This window comes from Myodes glareolus, chromosome 4, assembly GCF_982192425.1.
Source record: "Myodes glareolus chromosome 4, mMyoGla1.1, whole genome shotgun sequence".
Classification (NCBI taxonomy): domain Eukaryota; kingdom Metazoa; phylum Chordata; class Mammalia; order Rodentia; family Cricetidae; genus Myodes; species Myodes glareolus.
In genome coordinates, this window is record NC_142029.1 from 56,922,547 (window position 1) to 56,943,014 (window position 20,468).

The following is a 20,468-nucleotide window of genomic DNA, read 5'->3' on the forward strand; positions in this document are numbered from 1 at the left end:
TACAACAATGACCACAAACTTGGTAGTTTAAAACAACTCACAGTTCTGGAGGCCAGAAGTCTAAAATCAGGATCCACAGAACAAAAATCACAGTATCAGGGGACACAGTCTCGTGGGAAGCCCCAAGGAGCATCTGTCCTTCGTTTCAGCCTTGATGGCTTCCAGCATTCTCTCTTGATCGGGGTTGTCTAGTGGAGTGGCACTGCAGAATGGACGTGTATTGTAAGAGGGAATTTGTTAGATTGACTTATGTAGTACAGGCTAGAGAGTCCAGCAATGGCCGTTTGTACACTGGGAAAGCTGGAATCACCAACAAGAAGCCAAGGCAAACAAACTCACATTGCTTTTTTCTCTCAGACCTCCATATCCAGCCCCCCAGTTATACGGTGCTGCCTACTCTGAGGGAACAAAAGTTTATCCTCTCAGCAAATCATTTTTGGAAGATTCTCACAGACATGCATAGGTGTCTCTTAGCTGATCCCACACTCCATCAAGTTGTCAATCAATATTAACTGTCAGACATCCCTTAGTTTGTGACCTTGTTCTCAGTACCAGCCATCCCTAGTCTCCCCTGCTGTTTCTTTACAAAGCCTCCTTTCTGTGTGTCAGATCCTCTTTCCTCTCCCTCTTACAGGGATACACAGCACCCCCATCCCAATAGCCTCAATGACATCTGCAAGACTTTGTTTTTTTTTTTTCAATAAAATAGTATTTGGTCTGGGGTCTAAAGTATGGTATTTTGGGGGGACGCCATTCTTTGTGGGGCTTTGTGTCTCAGTTTCCCGTATATGTTGTAACAGAAACATCTTGCTGTTTCCTTTGAGCCCTTTGGAAGAATGCATGTTCATTCACGGAGAAGCCAGGTGCTCTGCTTTCTGCACTGAAAAGTTGGCCTCAGAGGTGAGGTGGCAGAGTCAGGGTCAGATAAAATCTCTGGCTGACACACTCCTTGAACCAGAGAGTGCTGGCATGAACAGTGTGCACACCTCAGCACACAGCCTTTCTGCTCTTTAATTAGGGCTGCTTAGCTAGCTCTACACTGTGTGTGCAAACTAAAAGGAAGCTGAGAAGCTGCCTGACTTTTTTCTTGTAGAACAAGCTATGCTTAAACAATGAGGTAGTTTTCAGACTATCCAGATAGACACAGGGGTGTTCTGCTGTTGTTAAGAAACAATGGAGGGCACTGGACAGTGGTGAGGGCAGAAGGCCAGGAGAAGTGCATGCCTGTTAGGCAGGAAGCGTCATTAAAACACAGGATGATCTTGTGAACACACATTGATCTGACAGTGCTCAGTGTCTGCGCCTTCTAACTCTCATCCTCCTCAGGAAAGCCTGGTTACAGTTTTGGAATTGGCCCTGCCCTGATGACGTGAAAGCTAATGTCTTATGCTTCCATTCCGCAATTTCACAGCAGACCCACATGCTCCTAAACTGTGAAGCTCAGCACACTGCGTGCATTCTAGGATTTGGTCCAAATGACTCAAACTACTGCCTATTTCAGCAGAATTCCCTTTGGCCATGGCTTGTTAATACATTATAGAGACATTAGGACAGCCATTCAGGAGTGTGTACAGGCAGGTGCAGAGCATGTTTCTCTAAAGAGCTTCCTAGCCAGACAGGAGTAGTCTGAGGGATGAAGGGAGAGAGATTACTGACCATGTCAGATCAGAAGCTAAAGCACACAGGGATCCCTTAAGCCAGAGGGGGCTCCTGTGCGTGAGCCCCCATATTTGTAAAGAGCCTTGGTTATGAGACTGAACTTCTGAGATACTGTATCATCTGCAAGAAGTTTGTAGAGGGCTGGAAGACTTGCCCAGAGACATGGGTCTTGAGAATGACCACATCTGCCTGTCAAAGGGCACAGACCATTGTGCTCAAGAGAAATGTGAGCCTCTGCCTAGGGCCTGCTGGCATCAAGTGTACATTTGTAATCTCAGTGAAGTCAGGGCATGCAAGTGAGTATCGCTAGTGAGTCCCAAAGGATAACTGAGAAAGAAGCTAAACTGGTCTGCTTCAGGCTCAGGCTGCAGTCACGACTGAACTGCCCACCAACCAGGTCTCATTTCCATACAGCACAGCAGTTATGCATAGCATTAAATAAATGTCGGTGAGCGCAGTTAAAATTGTTAATTAATCACAGCCCCACACTGGCTCAGGTCTCTGATTTCATAGAGCGTTGTGTGGATTTGCAGCTGTCTGCTCATCACCATGGCAGTCTGTTCCTAGCTCCATCAGGAGAAGGTAGGCTGCTGGGCTTCTCGTTTCTAGAGGAAATGGTGTTGTGGAATTCTGGAGAGAATGGCTCTGTCCTTGGTTATGTTGTCCCCAGCAAAGCTCCCGAGTGTACACCTATGGTTGAGCATCAGGCTTTTGTCTGCTTCTCCATTACTGCGTGTGATGCTCTGTCCTACTTTTATGGAGAGCGTGGCTGAGTTTCTACCTCCCTGGTATTCTGAGGTCCTTGTACTGTCTTCTTGTGGCCTTGAAAATTTTGGCAGCAGTAACAGCTTATTTTATATTGGGGCAAGCAAAAGAATGAAAAAAATTAAAACAGAGATGTTCTTTTTAGAATGTGTGTGTTTTGTAGAGTGTATGTGCATATATATGTGTGTTATGTATAATGTGTATGTGTATATGATGTGTATGGGATGTATAGTATGTGTGATATACAGCGTGTATGTATATGTGTGTTATGTATAGTGCGTGTTTGTATATGATACACATGTCATGTATGGTATATATGTGTGTATGATATGTGTAGTGTATATCTGTATGTTTGTGTGTTATGTATAGTGTGTATGTGTGTATGATATATGCATTATATAGAGTATGTATATATGATATGTGTTATATATAGTGTGTATTTTTATATTGTATGTGTTATGTATAGTATGTGTGTGTATATTATATATAGTGTGTACTTGTATATGATTATGTGTTATGTATAGTGCATATGTATATATGAGGAGTATTATGTATAGTATATAAGTGTATATGATGTGTGTGTAAGAGTGGGTGTTCTCATGCCACAGAACATGTGTGGAGGTTAGAGGACAGTCTTGGATGTCCGTCCTCCGACCTCACCATCCACTTTGTTTGAGACAGTGTATCTTGCTTACAGTTGGGCACACAAGGCTAGTTGGCCTGTAAACTTCTAGGGAGTTTTCTTCCTCCCATCTCTGTAGGAACACTGGGATTACAGAGCTACACTTCAGGTCTGAGTTTTAGGTGAGTTCTGCAGATTCGAAGGCAGGTCTCATACTGGCAAGCACTTTGCTCACGGAACAATCTCTACAGCCCCCCTTACTTTGAATTCTTATATTTCTCTCTTAGGGTCCTCATTGTTGTCTAGGTTCTCTGGAATTATGATTTTTAGGCTGGTTTTCTTTGCTTTATGTTTGAAAGTCACTTATGAGTGAGTACATTTGATAATTATCTTTCTGGGTCTGGGTTACCTCACTCAAAATGATGTTTTTAGCTCCATCCATTTGCCTGCAAATTTCAAGATGTCATTATTTTTTTCTTTTTGTAGTATGCCATTGTGTAAATGTACCACATTTTCCTTATCCATTCTCTGTTTGAGGGGCATTTAGGTTGTTTCCAGGTTCTGGCTATGACAAACAATGCTGCTATGACCATCTACATGGGAAATAGAAAAAGACAAGATCTCCTGAGTAAATTGGGAGCATGAGAGGGGAGAGAAAGAGAGGGGAGCAGAGAAAAATGTATAGTTCAATAAAATCAATAAAAAAAGAATTCTTACATATCATTTTAAAGCTTGTCTGAAAATAACCAGTGTAAGAGGATTTGAGATCATATAGGAAAGACAGCTGTCACACCATATCCCTTGACAATTTTTGTTTCTTCATTGCCAGAATCCTCCTTCCTTAAAACAAAAAGAAGCCTTGCTGACCTGTGAGTTCATGGGACAGACATAGCCACCAATGCCTTCTGTCAGGGACCAACATGGCCATCAATGCCTTCTGTCTGGCCCCATGCTATGGTCTGGAACCCCACTCACCAACAGTTGCTCTAACTCCTAGAAGCATTTGAGGTTCTTGAATCAAGCACAGCTCTGGCCACTCTGTCTCCTCTCTAGGCTCAGGACTCCCTAATCACCTTCCGTACATGGATAGCTGGGCCACACTTTGTGTATGGTCTTTTTCTTTCTGTCAGAAGTAAAATAATTGTGTGGCATCTGGAGCAAGTGTGGTCACGGTCTCAAAAGGTTTTCCTGACGGTCCTCCTCAGTTTTCCTTCGTGGGTCACGGGGCAATCCAGAATTTATTTTCATGTTTCTCAAGAATTGGTAAAGGTACTAAGGGTTCCCTCTCCTTACAAATCACTAAATTGGCATACGGTGGCCTCGTGAATACTGGAAGAAGATGCCAGTGACCACGGCATTGCAGCTGTAGCAACAGCTGGGTAACAGGATTTTCTTGTGCCACTACCCTTGACTGCAGTTCCTGAGGGTGAAGGAAAGTCAGGTGACATCTCCATACATAGCAGATTTGGTTACAAAAGAGGAGCCCTGTGCAGGCTATTTTTATGTCAACGTGGCACAAGCTGTAGTCACCTGAGATGGAACCTGAATTAAGAAAATGCCTCTAATAAGACCAAGAGTATAGCAAGCCTGTAGGGCATTTTCTTAATTGGTGATTGATGTGGGAGGGCATGGCCCATTGCAGGTGGTGCTATCCATTGGTTGGTGGTCCTGGGTTCCATAAGAAAGCAGGTGGAGTAAGCCATGAGGAGCAAGCCAGTAAGCACTCCTCTCCACGTCCTCTACATCAGCTCTGCCTCCAGGTTCCCATCCTGTTAGAGTCCTGCCTTGACTGCCCTCAGTGATGGAAGTGTAAGCCAAACAAATCCCTTCCATCCCAAGTTGCTTTGGTCATGATTTTCCATCATAGCAATAGAACCCTACAACAAGCTTTATGCTTAGGGAGTCCAAATATTTTGAATAACAAACTTGCCTGTCTTTTGTTCCAAAGATAGACATCACCTGTATTATACCATCCAGTAACCACACCTGCTTTTGTCCCAGAAAGTGACAGTATCTCCACTTCCCAAGGCTGCCGGTCACTGCACAATGTCCTTGAGCATTTGGTGCTCTGCTTATAAGGTCAGCAGAAGTACAAGTGATGCATGGGTAATTGGCCCTCGATGCTGTCCTGTCTGAACTCATCCATGCAGTCTTAGGCCACACGTACTGTTCTCCTTTAACTCTTTGTTGGTAGGATAAAGCACTAACCAACCAAAAGCAACTAGGGAGGAAAGTGTCTAGCTTACACTTCTAGGCCATAGACTGTCACTGAGGGAAGTTGGGAGGAACTCAAGCAGGGACTAGAACAGAAACCAGAAGGAATGCTGTTTACTGGCTCACTCTCTGACTCATGTTTAGCTAGGTTTCTTACCCAGCCCAGAGCCCCCTGCCTAGGGATGGTGCTGCCCACAATTGACTGGGTCATCAATCAAGATAATCCCTAACAGACATGGCCACGGACTGATCTGAGCAGTCCTTCAGCTGAAACTTCTTCCGATGACTCTAGGCTGTGTCAGCTGACAGCTGAAGCTAACTAGGACATATCTTACACCTGCTCCAAGCATACCCTGTGTTTAGAACTGGGGATAATAATAAAACACATTCTCTGCCCTCAAACTACCAAGTGGATAAAGAGTAAAGTATTGTGGGATTGGTTATAAGGGGAAGGATTCAAAGGTCTGAAGACCAGGGGAGGGTTCCCACCTCAGCCTGGAAGGAACAGGCCTTAGGAGCCTCCTAGAGTAGATGGGCCCTCAATGCTGGGGCCATTACCCTTGTCTGAATATATGAGAGTGGACCCAGTGCTCAGGGCGGGAGTAAGCATAGAGGATGTCAAGGCAAGGGAACAGTGCAGCTGGCTACAGTTCCACTTTGGGCACCAGCTGGCCCATGGCGCCATCCCCTGCTGACATGAAATGGCTACTGCATTTCTCTGACATACTGTGAAAACCCAGAGCTATAGAAGTGTGGGACTTCTTTCCTAGTAGTAAATATTGCTTTGTGCCCACTACTGGACCAGAGCAGAGGCCCTGTGCCCAGGCTCAAAGATAGAAACGGGCATAGGCAGGAGAGGGACATAGACTCTGCTAAGGCCTTTGGTTGTGACTGGGAATCAAGGTCCTAGGATGGGGTCACCCAAGCAGTGACCCATTTATAAAATTAGAACAAAGTGTAGGTTCAGAAAGGAGTTGCCCTCAGCTTAGGAGGGAAGAATGCTAGAGGGGTAACACAAATTGGACAAGGTGTGTTTGCCCTGTGTTGAAAGTGAGCCAGAGACAGGAGGATGGTAGCTAAGCTTGGGGCCTTGCTATTTTGATTGGGGGACAATTCTTCCTTGGTGACTCCCATTGCTCCAGCCTAGACCCTTCCATGAAGGCCTTCTCTTAATGGACAGTCATTCAAAGTAACTCATCTAGGAAGCTCTTCATTTGAGTCCATGTCTGTCTGGCTTGTTATTAAGTTGGTATGGACCTGTAGGGACCTCTAAACAGAATCAAGACCAGAGCTGTCTATCCTGGTGTCATCTGCACAAATGTGGTGAAGAGGAGGTAGAAAGGCGTATGGGTTTATTCCATGAACCTTGGAGCCAGATCTCTCTCTTCCCCAGCTGATGGTCCCCTCTGCATGGCTTTCTATCAGACATGACTGCTGCCCACAGGCTCTGGTGGCTCTGAGATTTGGCTGGAGCTTGTTGACAGCTGAACCCTCAGAACACTGCTAGAAACTTCATAGTTTCTGATGTCTGCAAATAGCCCAAGTAACTTGAGGTTGTACTCACTTGTAAATGTTTGAGTATCGTGTCCACAAATTGAGAATTGAGTAACTCAATTCTGAGGCACAGCTGTTATTTGGAAAAGACCCATCTAGGAGTACAAGCTCCTTGCAAAATGATTGTGCTTCATTTTTGTCAAGTACCAGGAAATGATTAAACCACCACACCATATGGCAAATGCCCACTCGAAACAGAGTGCAATGGCCGTGTGGAAGGAGCCTGCTTTGGGGGAGTCGATGGGGCGGCGTCTGTGATGTGCACAGTTCATGTTTCTACAGCCCTGAGTAAGGGCTTTTCCGCCATGAAAAATTCATATAAAAAATTAAGTTACAGCAGACTTTTTTCCTTAGGTGTATTTTTCTTTTTAAATGATATGCACTTGAGTTACTGCATATAAAATGAATTTAACTGAGGCCACAGGAACTTGTAAAAATTTTACGTTTTCATTTCTTTCTATGCTACTTAGATCAACATTCTTTAGCTATCACTCTCTCGGTTAGAATCATGTTCAATTGGACACAACAGGAAAAAGAAAGAAAACAATAGCAGCTTAGAAGATTATTTCTCCTCCAAATGGAAGATACCAAGAAGTAAGCAGCTTCAGGCAAATATGGTCACTGGGATCCTGGTTTTTCTTAGTTTGTTTTTTGCCCAACTGGAGTTGACCCTTGTCGTCAGCATCCAGTATAGCTGCCATACTCTAGCCATCACATTGCAGGCCGCAGGAATGGGGACAGAGGAGACGAGCTTTGTTGCTTTGGTTTTGCTTTGCTTTGTGACAAGGTCTCACTATATAACTGAAGACAGCTTGGATTTTGCAATGTGGTTCAGGCAGCCTCAAGCTCACCAATCCACTTCCACAGCCTCCTGAGCACTAGGAGTATAGGCATGGGCCACCATGTTCAGCAAATAGCAATAAATCTCTCACTCCCCCAAAGAGATGTACTAGCCAGTTATCCAGCCTTCCTCTGCTGCCGAGGGGACTGGTACAGGTAGTGGTTGCCCAGTTAGAGGCAGGTTCAGTGACTAACAGGAAAAGGAATGAGTCTATGGGGGTTTCTTGTTTCTTGTCTTCTGGAAGGAAAAATTCACTTAAGAGATATAGTCTAGGGGAAGGATATAGTTCAGTGGTAGAACACTTGCCTAGCAAACACAGGGTCCTGGGTTCATTTCCCAGAGGCAGAGACAGTTGGGGTTTTTGTTTTGTTTCACTTTTGATTTTTTTTTTGCTTTTGTTTTTGTTTTGTTTTGTTTTAGAGACAGGGTCTTACTATGTAGCTTTGACTGTCCTAAAACTTGCTATATAGACCAGGTTGGCCTCAAACTCACGGAGATCTACCTGTCTCCCTCTCCCAAATGCTGGAACTAGAGGAGCTTGCCACCATGCCTTGTAAGACATTGACAGTCTAAGCAGAGGTTTACTTAGCAAATCAAAGCATACGTTCTAAAGTCAGATAGGAGTGGGCTACCCTAAAAGTGGGCAACAGCTCAGTAGGTTCTGCAGTGTGGATTTTACAGGTATTTATGACTATAAGGTGATTCCTTTCCTTCTAGATCTCTGGAGATCAGAGCTCCCTTTGTGGTACTTATTCCCATGATCCTCTAGAACAAGTCAGGGTCCTCTAAGGATGCAGACCCTTCATTAGTGTGTGTGTGTGTGTGTGTGTGTGTGTGGTAACTGGGTAAGTGCCTTGCACCTTAGTTTCAGATTTAGCAGGAAGAACCTATCTGAAGCTTCAAGGATGTTTAAAGATAAAAAGGGCTAAGAAACAGGGCTACCAACTGCAGTGTTCCTTGGTTACTTCACTTCCATCTCCCTGCCTACCTGGTGTCACCAGGCATGCAAGTTTGAGTGGCCTGTGTGACAGCAGGAGGGTGCAGGGTATGTGCCCAAGGGCTGCCAGGTTTCACACACAGGCAACTGGAAAATTGATGTTAGTTCAATTCACACACTGTTAGTTCACAGTTTGAATGCCTCTGGGGATGTTTTTATATCCCAACTTCCCCCATCCTCTGTGACCCAGATGGAGACTGGATGAGCCTCCAGAGAATCTCCCAGACGGGACTTCCTGTCCTTCCTTTACCATCTGGGTCATCACACTCTACTCCTGCACCCCGCACACCCCCAGGCTCACTGAGACCTCACGCCTTATATATAAACCCTTGGGAGTATGGCTTCTATTGGCTGGACCCCACCTCCTTTATTTATTTATTTATGAAAACAAACTATCTTTTTTCATTTTACATACCAATCCAAGTTCCCTCTCCCTCCCCTCCTCACATCTCTCCACCTATTCCCCACCCAACTCCCCATCCACTCCTCAGAGAGGATAAGGCACATTGCTTTGGGGAAGGTCCAATGCCCTCCCTACTATATCTAGGCTGAGCAAGGTATCCATCTAAAGAGAATAGGTTCCCTAAAAGCTAATACAAGCAGTAGGAATAAATACTGGTGCCACTGCCTGTAGTAAGAGGAACGGCGGGCCGTGTCCCGCCGCCCGGCTAACTTATACCCAAAATAACCACACAGAAATTGTATTAATTAAATTATTGACTGGCCATTAGCTCTAGCCTCCTGTTGGCTAACTCTCACATCTTGATCTAACCAATTTCTATTAATGTGTATTGCCACTTGACTATGGCTTACCGGCACGATTCTAACCAGCGTCTGTCTCAGGCAGGAGAACCATGGCATCTGCCACACTGCCTTCTTCCTCCCAGAATTCAGTTCTGTCTTCCCTGCCTACCTGAGTTCCGCCCTATCAACTAGGCCAAGGCAGTTTCTTTAATAACTAATGAAAGCAACACAAATATAGAAGGGCCTCCTACACCAACTGCCAGTGGCTCTGCAGTCTGCCCCAGCCATATAACTGTCACCCACATACAGAGGGACTAGTTTGGACTTATGCTGCTTCCTTCCTTTTCTGGCTGGAATTGGTAAGCTCCCATTAGCTCAGGTAAACTGTTTCAGTGGGTGAACCCATCATGGTCTTGACCTCTTTGCTCATATTCTCACTCCTCCCACTCTTCAACTGCCTTTGGGAGCTCAGCCCAGTGCTCCACTGTGGGTCTCTGCCACTGTTTCCATCAGTGCTGGATGAAGACTCTATGGTGACATTTAAGGTATCAATCTAACTAAAAAACTATTTTGAGTGAGATAAACCAGACCCAGAAAGATGAACATGGTATGTACTTACTTATAAATGGATAATAGTTATAAAGCTAAGGATATTGAGCCTATAGTTTATTATCCTAGAGAATCTAAGTAACAAGGTGAACCCTAAGAAAAGCATACATAGACCCACCTGGAAAGGGGAAATAGACAAGATTACCTTACAAAATTGGGAGCATGGGGGTAGGGGAGAAGAGAGTTTGGAAGGGGAAGAGATGGGGAGAAGGGGAGAGGAGAGGAGAACTTGAGGGAATGGGATGGTCGAGATGGAGGAAGGACAGAGATGAGAGCAAGGAAAGAGATATTTTGATTGAGAGAACCTGGCACTAGAGAAATTCCCAGTAAGACACAAGGGTAACCCCAGCTAAGACCCAAGCAATAGAGGAGAGGGTGCCTGAATTGGGCCACTACCTCTTTATATTAGCATCTGAGCTGATCTGGGAGTCCATTCCCCACTGTAATGGACATAGGTCTGAGTTTTATTACTCCTCATAATGCAATTCTCTAGAGACATCTAAGGTCACAGAAGAAGAAGATCCCTTCCCTGGAGCTTGTCATAGTACTGGTCTCAAATCATCCTTTCTAGAGAAAATAAATCTACAGCTATTATTTTTCTAAGACTGCAGGCATCAAAGATGGCTAGGACTCCAGCAAAATTATCAGAGTCCAGGACCAGGAAGGCGGTTAAACACGATTCAGTCCTACTTTGGGAACAGACCTGTGGAGTTGGAGGGGCATATATTTCGGCCATGCTGATAGTCCCTTGGAGCAGGGCTGAGAGTTCCAAGGAAGAATAGGTGACCTTCCATCTTCAAATGTTACTTTACCCAGCTACCTGTTTGCTCATGGGGTGATATCCATTCCTGTCATTCCTTTCTGATACTTCCTGTTATACCTGCTCTTTGCTGGAGAAGGTCTTGCTGTCCCAACTTAGTGTTCAGCTGTTGCTTCCCCCCAGGATAGGACTGCTGTCTGTGCTTAGTAGAGACCAACATTTCCCCATCAGTATGAACAAATGGGGTCACGATCAGCAGGGCTAAGGCAGCCACCCCTGTCTTAAAGATTCCTCCTATTTCCCTCAACAAACCCCACTCTGTAACATGAGGGCCGGCTTGTTGGGGTTTCTGTCCCGCCCGGTACCCCACAACCAGCAACTCCCAACGAAAATCACACACAGGACTCCATAAGATTATAAAGCTGATTGGCCCATTAGGTCAGGCTTCTTGTTAACTCTTATAACTTATGTTACCCCATTATCCTTATCTACATTAGCCACATGGCTCCGTACCTTTCTCAGCTGGGCAAGTTACATGCTGCCTCCTTGGTGGTCTGCGCAGGAATGGCAGAGGGAGTTTCCTCCTCCCTAGCCTTATCCTATTCTCATTGCCCCGCCTCTACTTCCTGTCTGGTTGACCCGCCTATACTGCCTGCCTGGCCAATCAGCGTTTTATTAAAATACATGATTGACAGAATACAGTCAATTCTCCCACACCACCACTCAGATCCACATCAAGGGAAGGGTTAATTCCCATCATAAAACCTAAAGAAGCAAGGGCTACTAATTGAGTGTTGTAGTCCCTATAACATTCCAATCTTAGGTGGCCAAAGGCTCTCAATAAATTGAGGTAAATCCCAGACCTCTGATTAGTCAATAAGGCAGTGCCCCCACCATGGTTACTAATCCCTAGGTCGTCATGACTTAGACACCCCAAATACAGCCTACTATTCAGTGCTTCATCATCTATTTATTTATTTATTTTTACATGCATTGGTGTTTTGCCTGCATATATATCTTGGTAAGGGTGTTGGGTCCTCTGGAACTGGAATTACAGATAGCTGTGAACTACCATATGGGTGCTGGGAATTGAACCCAGGTCCTCTGAAAGAGCAGTTGGTGCTCTTAACTACTGAGCCATTGCTCCAGCCCCCAGTGCTTGATCTTAAGGGTACCTTTTTCTGCATCCTGCTTTACCATATTAAGCCAAACAACGTTTGCATTTGACGCTCTCATTTGGAAAGCTTGCCAGGTTAAATGAACTGTCTCATCTATTTGACCCAGTCCTTGCCCAGTATTTAGTGGAATGGACATACCCCAAACCACCCTAATTCTTTATGTAGATGACCTCCAGCTGTATAGACCAACTGAAGAGACAATCACTTGAGGGACAGAATTCATCCTTAACTTCCTAGATGATGAGGCTACAGGGTCATGGGAGAAGACTCAGCTATGTCAGATGAAGGTCTTGAACTTAGGTCTAGTTTTATCACAAGAATCTGGTGCCTTTGGACCAGAATGAATCCAACCAATCTTGATCCTTTCCCTCCCCAAGCCCCCAATTGAGAGCCTTTTGGGGGGAGTTGGGATGTTACAGGATTTGGATTCCTGGATACAAAGAGCTACTAAGCCCCCTCTTTCAGGTTCTCAAGAAGACCCCTGGCAGAAGGTCTTAACCAAACAGAATGGTCCCCAGAATTATCAGGGGACCCTTCCAAAACTTATGGAGACTTAAGTTTAAGGATTTAAAACCATAGGCTACCCAAGGGGTAGATGAACTCAGCTCTGGATCCCCTTCCCTCACCAAGAGACTGTGCTGTGTGATGCTGTGCGGTGCTGTGCTGTGTTACTTTCTCTTTAATAAATCTTGATCAAGTTCTGTGTCTTTGAACTTCTTGTCTTGTTATCCTTTACTCTGGTAAGAAATGAACCTGAAAAAGAAAGGAACCTGTGATGGTTTGAATGAGACCAACTCCCATAGGCTCACATATTTGAATGTTTGGTTCCCGGTTGAACTGTTTGGAAGGATTAGGACATGTGGCTTTGTTGGAGAAGGTGTGTTGCTGGGGGTGGACTTTGAGGTTTCAAAAACCCACACCAGGTCCAGTGTCTCCTTTCTACCTGCTTCCTGTGGATAAGGATGTTAAATTCTCAGCTACTGCTCCAACTCCATGCCTGTCTGCTTCCTACCAAGATGATAATGGACTAAGCCTCTGAAACTGTAAGCCCCAATCTAATACTTTCTTTTATAAGAGTTGCCTCAGTCCTGATGTCTCTTCATGGCAATAGAACAGTGACTAATAAAGACTCCTAGATAGCATCTCCTATATGGGCCAGGGCTTAGACTCAGTCCTCATGAGAGTTCTATGCTGTAGGGGCCCTGTAGTCATCTCTATGTTCCATGGGGCTCACTGAAGCTTGGAGAAGTGAATTAGGCTGTTTACCAGAATGTAGGCACTAACCTTTCCCTTCCAGGTGCGTTGAAGAATTAGTCTCAATGCATGCAGCATCTTTAACACAGTGTGGAGCCTATGGCTCAATAAACCCAGTAGCTATTACTCAGCTCCCCCTACAGCAGCACTGAAATCAGTCCCAGACTCTCACAAGTGTGGCATGGCAAGGGACCCCCTTCCATTCCTCGTGCTCCTTCAAATCTTTGGAAAGTTCTCAAGACTGAAGCTGCCTGCTTCCCTGGGAGTCTCATAATTAGGATGAGTGCTTGATTGGCATGTCTGTTTCCTCCACGGGGAGGCTGGCACAGGGTCTTCACAGCAACATAGAAGGCCTGTGTTGCTTTTGTTCTTAGCAGCACTGGGTGCCCATAGCAACACTGGGCAAAGCCAACAAAGTTATAAAGGAAAAGTGGCTTAGCTCTCATTAAGGTTGATTGCCCTGGAGAGGTTGACACATCCACACAGATAAAAATGGTCACCCAGGGTCCTGAAAAACATGGTTGCTAGCCTCTCCCCACCCCCAAAAACAAAATGTGTCTTGTTTTCTTTAAGGTAAGCATCCTGGTCAGGCAGTCTATGTAATGAAAGACATGGAAGATTCTTGTTGAATCCATTTCCATTCTGCCCGAAGCCATCTGCTTTATGTCTACAATAAACAGGATGTTTGCAGCCCAGGGTTGGCTGTCAACGGCACTCAGTGCATGGGAAGTGAAATTGACAGCCTCCCAAGCCATGGGCATTAACACATCATATCCTCAGTGATGGCTCTTAACCTGCCTGGCTCACTTTCCTCTCTGTGTTTCTGTGAGGAGCTGAGGCAAATGACCACAGGATGGGTGCTGGGTTAGAACTGAGTATGTGGGGACAGCAGCCAACTTTGAATTACCTGGCAAGTGAGGTCAGATGTGTATAGCAGAAAAGGTTGGCTTCCTGGATATGGTGACCACCTGGCCCTCATCGAGACCAGGGCAAGGTGGGGTCATCTCCTGAAGGCCCTTTCTGGAACACATGAAACTGAAATCTGAACAGGCCATCCCTGGTTTAAAATTTTGCAGAGGTTTCTCCTTGCCAATGGGGTAAAATCTCTACTTCCAAGGTCTCTGAACCTGCAGGGTCCTCCTGCCTTTGCATCCTCATGTTCAGCCCTCATAGCAGCTTACACCTACATGGGGGCCATGCTGACCCCTGTTCCTTGTTGCCTTCTGTTGCCCTGTGGTTTCTGTGATGGTATGCCCCTGCCTCACCCCGGCTACCTCCTCCTCACCACCTGGGTTCCTGATCTCCTCTGCCCTGACTGGGAGCTCTTGGGCAAGCTGCCCCCAGACAGTGAGTGGCTGCCATGACAAGTCACCACAAACAGTAATTTTGGAAGTCCAACATGTGCTGAGGGAGTAGTAGCAGGCCTGGGATACCTGTTCCCCTCCGAAGGCTCTGAGGGTCGGATTTCCTTGCCTGACCTTGAAATCTGAAAGCCATGTACATTGTTTGGTGTGGGCCCCTTCCTGAAGACTCCCTCCTTTTTTGACCACTGTCCATCCATATATCATCTCGCTCCTCCTGTAAGGACTGTCTTGATAAAACTGGATAATTAAGATATGCACTTTGTGTCCTATCTGTGGTAGTTTGGATGAAAATGGCCTCCACAGGCTCAAGGGCGTAGTTTGAAGGATTAGGACCTGTGACCTTATTGGAGTAGGTGTGGCCTTATTGGAGAAATGAGTCACTGGGGATGGGCTTTGAGGTCTCGGAAGCTCAAGCCAGGCCCAGAGACTCACTCTCTCTTCTTGCTGCCTGCCAATCTAGATGTGGACCTCTCAGCTACCTCTCTAGCACCATGTCTGCCTGCATGCTGCCATACTTCACGCCTGACAATAATGGACTAAACCTCCAAACTATTAGCCAGCCTCAAATAATGTTTTCTTTTGTAAGAGATGCTGTGGCCATGGTGTCTCTTCACTGCAATCAAAACTCTAACTGAGACAGTGGCCCTGTGTTTAATCACTTTTGCAAAGTCCCGTACCATGTAACTCAACATAAGTCCAGGGTCAAAGGATTAGCATGTGAGCATCAAGGAACTCTTCTGTTATTCTGCCTCTTGTGGTGAGCTGTTACACTATAAGCCCTCCCCTAATGATGTTGTTTCTCCCATCCTTGACTCAAAGATCTGTGAGGACAGGGAACAGATATTCTTTGCCTTCCCTTGTACCTGATGCCCAGAGGTCCAGACACTAGCAGATGTGTATAGTTACCTGGTGGGTACATAGAAGTGGCAGAGGCCTGGCTGTGGCGTGAAAACTGGATAGTGTCTAAAACCTGCAATGACATCCCTTCAGAATGTCAGGACAGCACTTGGGGAGAGTGATCTGGAACAAACTGGCTGGACTCTGGGATTGCGGGTCAGAATGATCACTACCAATTTTAACTTCTTCAAAGCAGAGGAGTGGCCCTGGGGTTGGTGTGTTGGGGCGGGGAGCAATGTTCCTGTTGACAAGATCATTGTGTTGAAAATGGCACAGCACGGTAGATTTGTTTAGTTACAGTCTAAACCGGTTGGATGGGTCTGTTGCATGGGGTGTCTTCAGTAATCTCTAGGTCAGCAGTTCTCAACCCGTGGGACATAACCTTTGCACAGGGGTCACCTAAGACCTTCAGAAAACACAGAGATTTACATTATGATTCATAACAGTAGCAAAATTACAGTTATGGAATGGCAATGAAAAGCATTTTATGTTGGGGGTCACAAGCTATGAAGCGTATTAAAGGGTCACAGCTTTGGGAGGGCTGAGAGCCACAGTTCTAGGTCCTCTAGTTCTATTTCTGTCTACAGGAGGCCCGGTCCAATAGCAGTTTGCAACAGAATAAAATAACAAAAAATAATTAACCATATAACAAAATGACCCATGTCAGGGACATTGGCCCTCACTGATGCTACAGACATTTCCTGAGTCCTGGGATGTGCTGGGACTTGACGGTAAGAGGTTGGGAGCCAGTAGAAACCATGCTCCAGGACCTACCTTCCACTGGAGAAGAACCATGGGAGAAAAGGCAGCCTCCATGATTCTGTAGCTGATAAAAGGGGGAAATGCCTGCAGGTGCACATGTGCTAAGTGAAGGAGGGGTCATAGGTAAATATCCCAGAGCACCTTTAAAGGGAACCCACAACATGATGGGGTGAGGAGAGCATTTCAGGGAGCCTTAACCTCATTACCAAAGCAGCAGGTCCTAATTGACAGGCAGATGAATCACTCTCTGAGCTGACTGTAAGGTGGGAGACCATAGCTGGAGACCGGAAGGGGGGCAGAGGTGGAATCCACTCTGTCCCCAGTTAATGATGAATTCTAGGAAGGAACCCTCAAGGTGTTAAATCCTCCAGCAGCAATTATTGCTCGCTCTGCAGGCCTCTGCTGAGGGCTTATTGATGAGCAGTCTTTCCTGATTGGAGAACTCTCCCGCGCGTCCTCACCCCACTAGACACCCTTAGAAGTGAGGGCAGAGGATCTCCTGTCGCGTGCATCTGATGAGACTTGCTCCCAAGCCAGGCTCAGGTGTGTCCTCTTGTCTGACCCCTGGGGTGAGTCATTTTGACCTGATGCTCGTTTTTTCTCCAGGTTTGCGTGGAAGAGTGTAGCTGAAGTCAGGAGAGACACACGAAGGGTGCACACTGACCTTGTTCTTGAGCCAGGGTCAGATGCGGCTGACCAGGTGCTGTTTCCTCCTACTCAAGATGGGACAGAACAGAGTCACTGTTGAAGCAATTATGCCCATGGCAAGGAAAGAAAAAGAGAGGTCCTTAGTAAAAGCCATTTGTTCTTCTCAGCGTGACGCTCTAACACCATCGATGCCACCTTTCAAACAACTGCTCTAATTTACCTTTGGAAAAATGAACTGAAACCCCAGGCAACCTGACATGTTGTGGTTATATTTCAGTGGCTCTAAATATTTATATTTTGTCAAAATGAAGTAAGATATTGAAAGAAAGGCTTCAAAATAGCTGTGAAAATAAAAGTCTTCCTTTCCGGGCACCTCGTCATGAGACTGCTCTTGTGGATAGCTGGTCCACTTTGCATACTCCTCATTAAACTACCTCACCAACCTGGGGAGAAGCCAGGAGCAGCCTGTAGCCAGCGTTCTTTGCACACAGTAGGTAGTGTTCCTGCTGCTTAAAGGAAGCTCGGAGAGCCCAGATGTGCTACATCTGGACTATGAGGCTGCATCCTCACAGGTAGCTCAGGATACATCCAGAACAACTTCCCTGCATTGCAGGGCACACTAGGCCTTTTCATGGCCGGAGGCAGGTTCCTGGCTAGCTGGCAGACCCTTTTCAGTGCCCACTGAGCCCCTTGGCAGGCCAGACTGCTTGGAGCAGAGATCCACAGATGAAAAGGCCGCTCCTGTTCACATGGGGCGTCCCATCCAGAGAGCAGGAAGCACACTGAGCTTCTGTTTTTTCCTCAGTAATGTGGCATGGGACTTACTTAAAGGTACATCCCAGACTAGCTGCCCAGGCTCCAGACAGAAAAGCCATGTTAGTTTTCTGCCCTCACAGCAGCTGGGCAGCTGTACCCCAGCCTTGACTCAGCCCTGTGGATTAGCTCACCCTGTCCCAATCCCCCTTCCTTGCTGATTCCCACTGGAGAGCTGTGAGGCTAAATTCATACCTGTCCAGCCTCCCTCATGACTAGGGTGGCTGTGAGACCTAGCTCTGATCAATGACACAGAAGTAAGTAAATAAATAAATAAATAAATAAATAAATAAATAAAACTTGTGATCTGAATAGGAGGGACAGCCATTCTAGTCCTTGCTCTTTTAGGTTGCATCGGCCTGAGGTCATGACAGTAGCACATGCAGCTACAGCAGCACTCCTGTGACCTTGAGGGAAAAGCCAGAGACCTGCGGGCCCTCACTGAGCCCTTCTTCCAGTGCCATCTCCCAGACGTGTGCTTTCTTCTAGGCCTTTCTGTCCTGAGAGAAACAAACAGCCCCCATTTGTTTCCGCCTCTGAGGTTAGCCCTCTGACTTGGACTAGCTCCCTACGAGGCTGTCAGTGAACAGGGAGGAACGTCCTGGGTGCTGAATATTATCAGTTGTGCTGGGGGATGTTCTGACTGGGGAAACCGGAATAGCTTTAATATGGAAACTTTAAGAACAGTGTCGTAGGGATCTTACAAGGAACCCAGTAACATAAAGAAAGCTCACTGTTGCTAAGATTTAAAAAGGTAGCAGGTGGGCAATGCTTGGATACAAACCTGAAAATGTGGACAGGAGGGCCCAGGTTACACACATGCCTCAGGTCCTGCTGACTAAGAGCCCTCTCTGTTCCCTGTGAGCTGCATTAAGCATGCCAGGCCCACCATGACAGGAAGAGCAAGAGAGGAGTGAATGTCTGCCTCCTGTGGCCAGGCCACTGTCAGTTACTATTGCTGCAGGGCAGATTGCCCCCAAAATGTGACAGCTTCAAATAGCATGCAATGAATTTGTTCATTTATTTATTATCATGGCTTAGGCCCCACAGTGTCTATGGGTCAAGTGTTTGATCTCATCTTCTGACTCAGAGTGTCAGTTCGGGTTTCTGTTGCTGTGATGAAACACCATGGCAAAAGCAGCTTCTGGGGGAAAGGGTTTATTTGACTTATACTTCCATATCACTGTTGATCATTGAAGGAAGTCAGGACAGGATCTCAAACAGGGAAGGAACTTGGAGGCAGGAGCTGATGCAGAGGCCATGCGGGTCAGAGGTCGGGCGGTGCTGCTTACTGGCTTGCTCCTCATGGCTTGCTCAACCTGCTTTCCTCCTAAAGAACCCAGGAGCAGCAGTCCAGGGGTGCACCACCCACAACAGGCTGGGTCCTCTCATATCAATCACTTAAGAAAACACCTTATCCAAATCAGAAGAAAGGGGTGTGGGGAAAGACATTCAGTTGCCTGTAATTGAAAGAGTCCACCTTGTCAAAGTTTGCTTTGCTTCAAGGCAATAATGCTAATAAAAACAATCAGGAGGCACACGGAAACCCTCCAAAATCAGTACCAGTGATAATTAGTCAACAAGACATGCTACAGAAAAAGGAAGACCCATTCTTAACATCAAGATGGAAAGTACTATAGTGGAGCATCTGGGGTAAGATAGTAGCATTGAGCTTTTCTCCAGGGAAGCACAAAGAGTCAGAAGAGAAGATCAGGAGCCAAGGAGGAGGTGACAGGACCGTTAAAAAGCAAAAAGAAACAACAAGGGAAGTTAAACAAAAGTGATCAAAATAGATTGTATGAAACAAAGTTGTAAAGGAAGGAAATGGTCCTCAACTTCATTGACCATGAGCAGAGAGAAACTGGGAGCCTTGACAGCCATAGATAGGTCAGGCAGCCAGGTAACCACACACTAGCAATCTTGGCCTCACGAAACCCACATCTTGTCAGCCTAAAATGTACTGGGGGGATTTTGTTTTGAATACAAAGTTTGAATAAACACTTCCAAAGTTCATGATTTAAAAAAAAAAAGAAAAGGAAAGAAAGGAAGAAAGAAAGGAAGAAAGAAAGAGAAAGAAAGAAAGAAAGAAAGAAAGAAAGAAGAAAGAAAGAAAGAAAGAAAGAAAGAAAGAAAGAAAGAAAGAAAGAAAGAAAACATCTTACAGGCTGCCTATGACTTATTAAGGTATTTTCTCATTTGAGGCTCCCTCCTTTCCAGTGACTCTAGCGTGTGTCAAGTTGACATAAAGTAGTCAGTACAGTTTGCTTTTGAGATATTCACAGGACTATAGCCTCACCTGAAACTTGACCATGGAAAGATCTGCATTACACTCACATACATAGTTGTTACTGACATGGTTTCTTGTGGCCTTTGGTGACCACAGCTCTCTCTTGTCCCTGGCATTGTCAGCCCCTCCTCCATGGGCAGCTCACAGCATGAAGCTCATAGGCTTCATCCTAGAGCAAGCCGAGTAAGAGAGATGAACAAGTGAGAAGCTAGAAGCCTTTTGGAACCTTATCTCAGAGGGACCTCCCTGCCTGCTGGCTGTATTCTGTTCAAAGAAGTTCCTAGCTCCAGTCCACGCCCAAGGGGAAAGGGCTACAAATACTAGGCACACAGATCACTGGGAATCCTCTAATGGCTGCCTGCCTCTGGTGCACAGCGATCTTCATGCTCTCCTCCTGTGGATGAGGAGGGAGGAGACTGAGGCTCAGAGAGGGGCTGTGATTTGTCTTTGGTCTCACAGAGAGGCACAGCATGAGTTAAAACCAAGCCAGCCTTGAGTGA

General features: G+C 45.9%; 1 protein-coding gene across 2 annotated transcripts in view; it reads left to right on the forward strand.

Annotated features, from left to right (window-relative positions):
- The window catches only part of Nmnat3 (nicotinamide nucleotide adenylyltransferase 3), a 111,076-nt gene that overhangs the window by 32,326 nt on the left and 58,282 nt on the right, over positions 1 to 20,468 (forward strand). The window contains exon 2 of one of the 2 annotated variants that reach the window (XM_087905480.1): positions 16,827 to 16,920. The exons of the other annotated variant lie outside the window; for it this stretch is intronic. The gene's annotated coding sequence lies outside the window, so the exon portion shown is untranslated. The remainder of the gene's footprint in view (positions 1 to 16,826; positions 16,921 to 20,468) is intronic. 2 annotated transcript variants of the gene reach the window in all.